The sequence below is a fragment of the Tasmannia lanceolata genome, unplaced genomic scaffold, assembly GCF_043159265.1.
Source record: "Tasmannia lanceolata isolate RefF3 unplaced genomic scaffold, GAP_Taslan_0.1 ptg000008l, whole genome shotgun sequence".
Taxonomy (NCBI): Eukaryota; Viridiplantae; Streptophyta; class Magnoliopsida; order Canellales; family Winteraceae; genus Tasmannia; species Tasmannia lanceolata.
This window is the reverse complement of record NW_027518685.1, coordinates 10,971,179-10,981,652: the sequence shown is the minus strand read 5'-3', so window position 1 is coordinate 10,981,652 and position 10,474 is coordinate 10,971,179. Positions and strand designations below refer to the sequence as shown.

At 38.3% G+C, this 10,474-nt stretch overlaps 1 long non-coding RNA gene across 1 annotated transcript; it reads left to right on the top strand.

The window, feature by feature from the left end:
* The first annotated feature begins 5,258 nt into the window (after positions 1–5,258).
* On the top strand, positions 5,259–6,934 carry LOC143882816 (uncharacterized). Its single transcript, XR_013252315.1, has 2 exons — positions 5,259–6,333; positions 6,466–6,934. It is a non-coding gene; the product is annotated as an uncharacterized LOC143882816 (long non-coding RNA).
* Positions 6,935–10,474: the final 3,540 nt, after the last annotated feature.

The following is a 10,474-nucleotide window of genomic DNA, read 5'->3' as shown; positions in this document are numbered from 1 at the left end:
GCTCACTTTTTGAGGAGCTGCTGTTGGATCAAATATCAAGGATGGCACTTCTATCGTACTACCTTTACGTGTTTAATAGGGTTGCAACTCAGGTTGGGCGGGTCAGGTTTTCCAGGACCCTATCACCCGAGTAACTAGCTCGGGTCGGGTCGGGTTGGTAAAAAGAGCCCAAGATTTCTAAGCCTGACCCTACCCAAGATAATTTCTCGGGTTGGGTTGGGTCGGGCGGGGTTTTTCTACATTCTCAATGCATGCACCATAATTTATGTTCCAATGTTTGAAATTATGGTGCATGATCTATTCCAATCCAATGGTTGAACTTATATATTTGGAACACATTTTGGTAAATATTTTTTTTTCTTCTCAAAAGACCTACCAGATATGATAAAAAATCAACAGTCATAGAGGTGTGTATGTACGTGCACGATGCCAGCATTAAAATGATGTTTAATCTTCGATATTAAATCTACTTACATTGAGAATTATTAGGACCTAGAAAATATTGTTGTTGCATTTACTGGTAATGGTTAAGTAGATGATAGTCTTGATGGAAGTGAAAGGCACAAAAATTGGAGTTGCAACTCGGGTCAGGCGGGTCGGGTTTTCTAGAACCCTACCATACCCTAGAAGAAATCTTGTGTCAGTTTTTTCTTTAAAAAACCTAAGATTCCGAAACCCAAACCATGAGGTTCGATGAATAAATAGGTTCACTGAGGTTCACCCCTCCAATATTTTGATGTGTGCAGTGTGTTAGAAAAATTGATGTGCAAATCTGTAATTTAGGATTCGAGAATACCTTATAACGAATTAATCTCACAACTTGAAGACAGAGATCAATAATACTATTTTCTGTAATAATAATCTGTAAAGAAAAAAGAAATCGTTAGATCACTTATCAAGTTGAGGCACGAAGAATCTTCGTTGTCCTTAAGGCAAATCTCGCCCCCACTATGACGAATCAACGGTGCAGATAGGCGTCTCGGCGTATGCCTCCAGGATACAACAACTCTCGCTCCAGGGGTGTGCACTCACGCAGCCTGGATGCCTAAGAACTCGCTTATATTTGCCAAAAGCCTTGACCAGAAAACCAGAGAGAAAGCCAGAGAAGAGAAAGAGCAGAAGTAGAATCCGTCAAGGATATCTTTCTGTTTTCTCTAAAACCAATTTATATAGAAAGGTAATCGATACGTTAGGGTGAAACGTCGCACTCTTTTAATGCGTGCGAGACGTTTTCCAAACGGTCACTAAACCACGATTAAAGAATCTCAAACGGTAAAAAAAGAGTTAAAACAAGAATAAATAAATTCTTGACCGTTAAAAGGAAAAAAATAAATAAATAAAAATCCATGCGCGCAGCCGGCCGAGCCGCGCCGGGCCGGGCGGCTCGCGTGTGTGGTAAGATCAAAAGCCCACTAGACCCAAGTGGGCGATCCGTGCGCGTAGGATCCCCACAACCTCTTGCTTATTCACAAGGTTAAGAGAGTGAAAGTATATATATGGCCACTCTCATCCTCTCACACTTCCCATCTAGGACTAAAGTTTTCTCATGACTTTAGTCTTTTTGGAGGGAAGCCCAAAAGCATACATATAAAGACTAAAAACACCGCATTGTAAGTTTGAATTACAAAAAGACTTTTTTAACATAAAAAGTCAACACAGTGTTCCACAAAAGGAGAGGAAATTGGATCCATCCATGAGGGCATAGGCATAGACGAAGAAAGCAGAAGCATAGGGAGAGATGAAAGCAGAAGCATAGGGAGAGATGAAAGCAGGAATCCAACCTGATCCCATACTCATCCCATTTTAGTCCTTATGCAAGAGAATCTTGGTGAAGCTATACCCCCCTTGCATTGGGGCTTCAAAGCGCTTTTTCCTTAGTGAATCTGGCCTCCAAGTTTGACACCAACCTCGTCTTATATACACTAATTATACTGTCTACAGGCCCTCAATCTTCACCCGAAAGCAACGCAACGCAACCTATGATGCGCTACTCTTCCCTTGTTCATTGCGCTGGGCAGGTCGAGTAAAACTTGACCCAAGTTGCAACCCTAGTGTTTCTACGGCCCTTCATCGTATAATTTCTCTTTAAAAACTGGCAAAATTCAAATAATAGAGGAAAAAATGTGTTTAAAAAGGGGCTTGATGAAAAATGTGCTCTGCACTGAGCCTCGTGATAATGAAACTAGCAAAACACTCATCTGCAAATAGCAACCACCTCAAAAAACTTTGATCCCTTCAACGAGACACGGGCCAAACAAGATATTAAAAATGAGATTTTATATAGTGTAAGCCCTTATAGTCCCGTATTTTTCAAGAAGTACCGTATGGACCACACTATGATGATCAAACCGTCAACGTAAATATGCCGTGCCAAAAAATGTCATTTCCATAGGATGATCCTAGCCCTCCGATCAATAGAGGTTTCCATAAGATGATGTTCCTCTATAGATCGGAGGGTTGGGATCATCCTATAGAAAAGATTTTTTGGGCACGGCCTATTTGCGTTGTGGCCCATCACATGGACGGTTTAGATCATCATATAGTGTGATCCGTGCAATACTTTTTGAAAAACAAGGGACTATAAGGGCTTACACCATATAAAAACTCAATAAAAATATGTAACTAAGAATATCAAGTTAATTTTTTTAGGGATTTGCTAGGCAATTTCGGGGGGAAGTCATTTCGCGGCTCACATTTGCATGAAAGAATAACCACATAGGTTCACTTTTCAGCAGATGTTGTCTCATTCATTTAATTCGTCCGAGGCAGTTATTCTCTACTGCAAAAAACAAAAAAAAAACAAAGAAAAGAAAGAAAAAATGGATTAATGACGCGTCTCCTTCTATGAATCCCCGAGCAAATGGAAAGATGCGTCTATAAAAAAAGTATGTAATTAGCTTTCTTGTCTTTTTCATCAAAGCTACATTACAACCCTCTCCCTGTCTAAGCAGAAGAAGAAATTGGAAATAGGGAAAAGACTCGTTTTCATATTGAATGAAGTCAGATTTTCCAAAGCTAACAAATGGAGGAAGATGTAATAGACACCACACCAAGTAAGGTGATTGCAAGAAAACAAATGGAAATCAGTTACAAGGAGCTTTCAAGGCACCATACAACTTGGCCTGTCTACTGTCTACTGTCTACTGTCTAGTGTCTACTGTCTACATATTCAAAACATAAGGTCTTTTGCAATAAAAAATAACCAATATTCAGCTTTTCACGTTTAAAAACAAGCCAATATTCCATACAAATATCTCCTTTTCCTCCTTCAATTTAATAGAGACACCACACCACATTTCTCATTCATTGTAACCCTACCTTCTTTGCACCCATATGAATCACTTGCATTAAATCAGGTGGACTCATTTGGTGTGCAGCTGCTGGACCCACCTAAAGGTAGCGTTGTGTACAGATCTGGCCATCCATGAAAGGGACTTTGATTTGATTCGATGGTCCAAATCATATCTTTTGGTTCTTGAACAGATGGTTAGGATTGAACTTTTGAGCCATGAACACCATTCAAGGTGGGCGACCCACCAGGTCTATCGTTCATATACATCAAATTGGGACCCACTTGTATGATATAAGTTTACTTCTCTAGCTGGTTCAAAATTCTCTAGCTGGTTCAAAATTAAGTTTTTAATGTCGGCAAATGCCTTAATTGACTTTTCTATCTTGTTTTTCAAACTTAATCACGGATTTTGTTAGATACTTTTATTAATTTAATACGACCAAAGGAAATATTAAAAGGAAAAGAAAAGCCTACGCGACCGCTCTCGCTTCTAGAAGTTTGGATTAACAAAACTTTTTTTAAAATTATTTTAGGGCGATGATAAAATTCGCACCCCCTGTAGGATAATTCAAACCCTTTGCCGGGGTGCAAATTTATCGTCACCCATTTTTTATTTCTATTTTTTCTTGCGTGGGTTCAATGTTGGAAGCACCCCAGTGTGTCGGGGCTAGACCTGTTATTTATGCTAATGCAATATTAGTGAGCCCTCCTACCTTATTATGGTGATCCAGTCCGTTGAGATCACCTTGAGATCACCCAAATGCCGTTGAGATCACCTTGATCGGGTGATCTTAGGACCTTCCATCTAGACTTGATTGAGCCTCGCATACGGATTCTGCCAAGAGAAGATAAACTGGTGATATTTGGTAGTTTTTTAATCTGATGCTTTTGAATTTCAGTTCAATGAGATCAACGATCTTGATCTCATAGACATGCCCTCATTTAGCCCCTTATTTTACCTTTTGCTAATGGGTGCCCTAAGGGCGCACTTGTTAAGGTGCATTGGGAAAGCAATTTTACACATGTTTTGATAGAAATGACTCAATATATTTGTAAAATTCTCAAACGATGTGAAAAACGATTGGAAAATTACTTTCCCAATGGGCAAAACCGCAAAAACATTCTACCTTTTACCAATATTTTTAGGGAAATGATTTCAACACATACATGTTTTGATACAAGAGGCTCATGTTTCTTGTCTTTTATATATTTAAAGAGCTGTAAAAAAGGGTTTTTACAGTCCCCAGAAAGCACTTACGTGACAAATAAATGCTAAAGGACAAGATACATGAGCGCATTTATCAAAACATAGTTGTGTTGAAATCATTTCCCTATTTTTATCGTAAGAGTGGCTCTGCATTGTTGTGCTCATTTTCTTCCTCTTTTACTCAGGTGGCCTGAGGGAGAACCGAGGAAAGGTGACGATAAACTCTAATGTCCCACTTGAGGACATGTATGTGATAATGTGAAATCTATACCTTTGATCTCGTAGAAGATCATGCATCGACCCATGTAGTCTTGCTCCCAAAATCGCACCGAACCTACCTAACGGCCCACGTCATTTTAGCATTTTCATACTAGAGTAAAACAAAGGTGAGTTCGCCTCATTATCAAAACATGGAAAGAGATGAAGCGAAAAAGGTTGAAAAGTGGAAATCTAGGGCTGGAATTGGGTTGTGAGGTAGTAAATGAGGTCACGTGTTGCCAGGGAAATCGAGTCTCTCCTCTCTTGTCTCCATCACGTTCCTTTTAAATTTTAATCGACTCCTTTGAAAATCTCGGCTGTCGATTGGCCAATAGAAAAACCCATTTCATTTAAAAGTTTCTGACCACTCAATTTATTGGAAAGTATGGCCCGATTTAGACTCTAGGACAAATGGGTGAGAAAGATATTTTCATTTCATGCATCTCACCAACTATTTGGACAGATCTCGTGTCGTCTCATGTGAAAGGGATCAGAAATCTTATTCCATAATAAGAGTATTTAGGCTGCTTTTCCAGTTTTCCTCTTTCATTCAGCTCATTAAATACTGAACATGAATCGAGTATCACAAACAAAGGGTTTAAAAGAATCGAAAAAAAACTTCGCTCCAGATCACTTTGGAGGAAGCATGGAATTGATATTTCCACACCCTTTGCTATTAGAGGGGTTGGAGGATGTTCCTTCGAACTGATCTAGAGCCAAGTTTTGTTCGATAGAATCTAGCAGGGGTTGCTGACTTGAAGGCGTCTTAGGTCACGTAATTTAGGGTTTTTTGGGGGTTTTGAATTTTGTCAGGGAGTATTACATTTGGGTTGTTGGGGTCTTTGGTGGTGTTTGGTAGGTTTGGATTTTCATGAGGCGGTGTTAGGGTATATTGTGGTTTTGGATTTTTATAGGATAGTAGGGTTTGGGACTAGGGTTTTTGCCGTGTGATTGGTCTGTATCGGCGGTTTTAGTGTTTGGGTGGCATTAGATTTTTTGTGTGGAGCTCCTTTGTATCCAATAGAGGGTCTTGCTGGTTTGATTGAGCTGCTGAGGCATGGATTCCACTCTCCTATTTCATGTTTGGATGGTTTGTGATAGGCTTGTGGCTTGCATGATTCAGGAGCTGCATTATCTATGTGAGATCCTTATTTGGATTGAAGGGAGCTCCACGTTATTTCTGATTCTTTCTTTCTTTCTTTAATTTCTTTAAAGAATTGCTTGTATTTAAAGTTTGTTTTTATAATTCTCTATGGACGTATTTTCTATATTTTTTTTTCTCTTTCTGTATGAAAGAACTGATTAAATGGCTATGAGATCTCTTACCTTACAAACAAATAAAAGGCTATGTGCTCTCTTTTGGTTTGCATGAATTATTGATTTTTTTTTTTGCATTAGATCTATTTTTCTAGCTGTTTTTTTATTTTTTAGATGTACATGGGATTGTTAAATTAGTGCAGGTTTTTTTTTCTTATTTACAAACTGATTTTTTTGGCTAGCATGTATCCATCCCTTTTGAAGGCGTCCAACAAACCCTGCGTCTCATTCCCACCTGGTTTATGTTTCCTAAGGCACGGTATGGTACAATTTTTCTCTCTATATATAAAATGTAAGAGGATTTGGGTTACTAATTGCTTTCCTTTTAGTTTTGCCCTTCTCTTTCTTTTTTTTTTCGGCAAAGATCATCACATATAATACACTAATACAGGTTCTTTTGGTCGTGGGGAATCGGGCGAGCCCTAAACTCATATCTACCGTCTCCTTCTTACACGTGGCCATAATCTGTCTGTTCACTAGATTGATCTTCATTTGGATTGGCAATTTTACTACTGCTTTAGAACCTTGGAACATTTATTTTGCTTTTCCTGTTTGGTATGGTATGTTGATGTGTGATGGAGATTTGGGAGATGTACATGTTTTGCACTTCTTTAGTCGAGCATGGAGCATGACTCTCTTGTTGTATAATAAGATATTAAATATTTAGGACCTTTTGGTGACCTAAATAGGAGCTAGTCTTTGATTCTTGTTAGGTTTTTACTGTTTTAGTTTTGTAGGATGGGAGAATACATCTGATTTATGTTAACTAATCCTTTCCTTGTAAAGCCATCTGGTTTGATTCTGTAACCTTTTTTTATACGCCTTTTATCAATGAATCTTATGTTGGAGTTCTCTTCTCATTTTTGTAGCCTTTGGTATAGAGTCGTTGTGTCCCTCTGTCTTTCTGGCTTCGTGATTAGATTTTGTTTGTACACTGGAGATGGCGAATGTAAAATACAAAGATTACTTCTGAGTTACTTCAAAGGAAGCTTCAAGAAGAAACTATATTTGGTTTGAGTATTCCACACTTCTTAAAGTCGAGAAAGCAATTAGACGCAATGTTGGATAGAATCCATATCTTAAGAAGCCCAAATATGATTTTTAAGACTGTTGGATAAAATAGACAGATCAGATTTCTACAAATCTTATAAACAAATAATGAAAGAATGATATATGGCTTAGTTGAACCCAAAATACGTTACTTGAAACGAAAACATGTTACTCGACCTCAAAACAGTGCAAGTCGAAGCCAAAAATTCATGTATTGTAAATTAAACCATAATTGAAATAAAACATGAAAAACAGATTGCACTTATCTCTTTTGATGGAAAAACGTTTATGGGAAACCCGATTAAGAAGAAGAAGGCTGAGTCGTGCCACTGGTCACTCTCCTTAAGAATCGTATCCGCCCCCTACCGGTGCATCCGGGATCTGCGAACCGATGCTCTAAGATAAAACATCCAAAGTTGGCTCCAGTCCACGTGCACTCGTTGACTGATCCACCCAGAACCACCTTAGAACTGTGCTCAGACACGGAATGAACAGAAGGAGATGAGCAAAACCAGAAAACATAACCTTTTTTCTGTGTAAACCTCTTTCTTTTTCTGTTGGCAAAAGCCACCCCAAACGTAGACCCCAAAAACTCTTAGCCTTTCTCCAACTCTCCATCTTATATGGATGAGAAAATTTCTCTCAAGCTCCTATGTGGGACTATTTATTTTGCCTTGGTTTAGAGAGCACAATCATTCACACACACATCAAGGTCTTGGGTTCGAGTCCCCATTCATGCAATTGATTGTAGTTTTCAAAGAAAGAGGGGGAGAACTTTAATTTGAATCTTCCCTCCAAATTTTAAACAAAAAGCAAAAGCATCTTTGACTTTTCTATTTAAAATATTTAAAATTGTCCAACAATCTCCCACAATATTCAAAATACAGTTACAGTTTTGAAAACGGAAGTATCTGAGCACATTAGAATAATAGAGCGGGTTCATACCGGTGTCTTTTGGACTTCAACCGATATTTAGGATAAACAGATTACGTTACCGAGTACGGGTAGAGTTAGACTCCTTCAACCTTTCCTCGTAAATGTAACCGACGAACCTGTCATCCACACCCTACCATCGATTCCTTGGTGATTCAATCACAGTTTTGGAACATTTTGGCATTGTTCCCCTCTTGGTTCTCATGAATGTTGTAGAGAATTACTTGTTAAATTCTCGTAAGAGGTGGTCTTACTTCCACATTCACTTAGGTCAGTCATCAAGTATGCACTGCAAGTAACATATCACCCAATATAGGTTATGAATTGATTAAGAGCCTATAACTCATCCTTTCTCATTTGCAGTGAACACTATCTTCGAACATTTTGCATCTAGAAGTAGGAGGTGATAGTGTTAACAAACCATCCGGTGACTTGTTAGTACCCATTGAACTAAATTTCAGGGATCTCCTTTCACATTGGTTGGGTGTCCATCACTAATGGTTCATGCCACAAGCCTTAACCCCATTCCTTGTGATGCCTCATAAACCACCTTGTTTATCTGTGGCTTTGTCAGAGGATCTGCCAGATTCCTCTCCGACCTTACAAAGTCGAGTGCTATTGTTCACTCACTCAAGTATTGCTTTACCAAATTATGCCTCAGGCGAATATGCCTTCTTTTGCAATTATAGGTCTTATTTTTTGTCTTGGCTAAAGTAGCTTGGCAGTCACAGTGTAGAAACACCGAGGGAACTGGCCTTGGCCATAAGGCACATCTGCCATAAAATTTCTGAGCCATTCAGCTTCAGCTCCTGCTAGAGCTAAGGCTATAAATTCTGCTTCTATAGTCGAACTTGTACTACATGTTTGTTTAACTGATTTTCAAGAAATCGCACCACCACCAAGGGTGAATACATATCCACTGGTAGACACTGAATCTCTTGAATCAGAGATCTAATTCGCATCACTATAACCTTCTAAGACAGCAGGAAACCCCCTAAAATGCAGTCCAAAGTTCATTGTACCTTTTAAGTACCTCAACAACCTAGTCAAAGCCCGCCAGTGTTCATGTCCTGTTTTGTTACGATTCTTAAGATATGGATTCAATCCAACAAATCAGATATGTTTTGTTACGATTCTTAAGACTGTTGGATAAAATAGACGGATTAGATTTCTACAGATCTTATAAACAAATAATGAAAGAATGATATATGGCTTAGTTGAACCCAAAATACGTTACTTGAAACGAAAACATGTTATTCGACCTCAAAACAATGCAAAGCAAAGCCAAAAATCTAAGTATTGTAAATTAAACCATAATTGAAATAAAACATGGAAAACAGATTACACGTATCTCTTTTGATGGAAAAATGTTTATGGGAAACCCGATTAAGAAAAAGAAGGCTGAGTCGTGCCACTAGTCACTCTCCTTAAGAATCGTATCCGCCCCCTACCGGTGCAACCGAGATCCGTGAACCGATGCTCCAAGATAAAACATCCAAAGTTGGCTCCAGTCCACGTGCACTCGCTGACTGGTCCACCAAGAACAACCTTAGAACTGTGCTCAGACACGGAAGGAACAGAAAGAGATGAAGCAAAACCATAAAACATAACCATTTTTCTGTGTAAACCTCTTTCTTTTTATGTTGGCAAAAGCCACCCCAAACGTAGATCCCAAAAACTCTTAGCCTTTCTCCAACTCTCCATCTTATATGGATGAGAAAATTTCTCTCAAGCTCATATGTGGGACTATTTATTTTGCCTTGGTTTAGAGAGCATAATCATTCACACACACATCAAGGTCTTAGGTTCAAGTCCCCATTCATGCAATTGATTCTAGTTTTCAAAGAAAGAGGGGTGAACTTTAATTTGAATCTTCCTTCCAAATTTTAAACAAAAAGCAAAAGCATCTTTGACTTTTCTATTTAAAATATTTGAATATTGGAGATATTCAATATGCAATTTAGAGGAAAAAGAAATAGTATCTTAAAAATATGGGAATGCATGGTTTTGAGTTATTATTCTAGGTTGCTTTTTCTTAATTAAGAAGAAAAGGAGATCCTCAATTAAGCAATTAGATCAAAAAGAAGAAACTTGAAATATGGGATTGCATGGTTGTGCTTGTGTTTCATCTTTTCTTCATCTGATTAAAGAAGGAAGAAAAAAATCTTAAACAAAGTAATTAATTTAGAAGATCTGGACGTATTGTTACTTGTGTTTCTAGATTGCTACACCTTGAATGCAAGTCATTTCTCTATTCCATGATTTTATAAATTGGGTAAGGACGGTCCTAATGAGTGTTCATATAGAACAAGGGTAAACATAGATTACGATAGCTACGAAATTGTATAAAAACAAAGGAATCTTAATCTAACGTGACTATTTCGTTTACCAAATCCAACGGTCCAACTATCCAATGG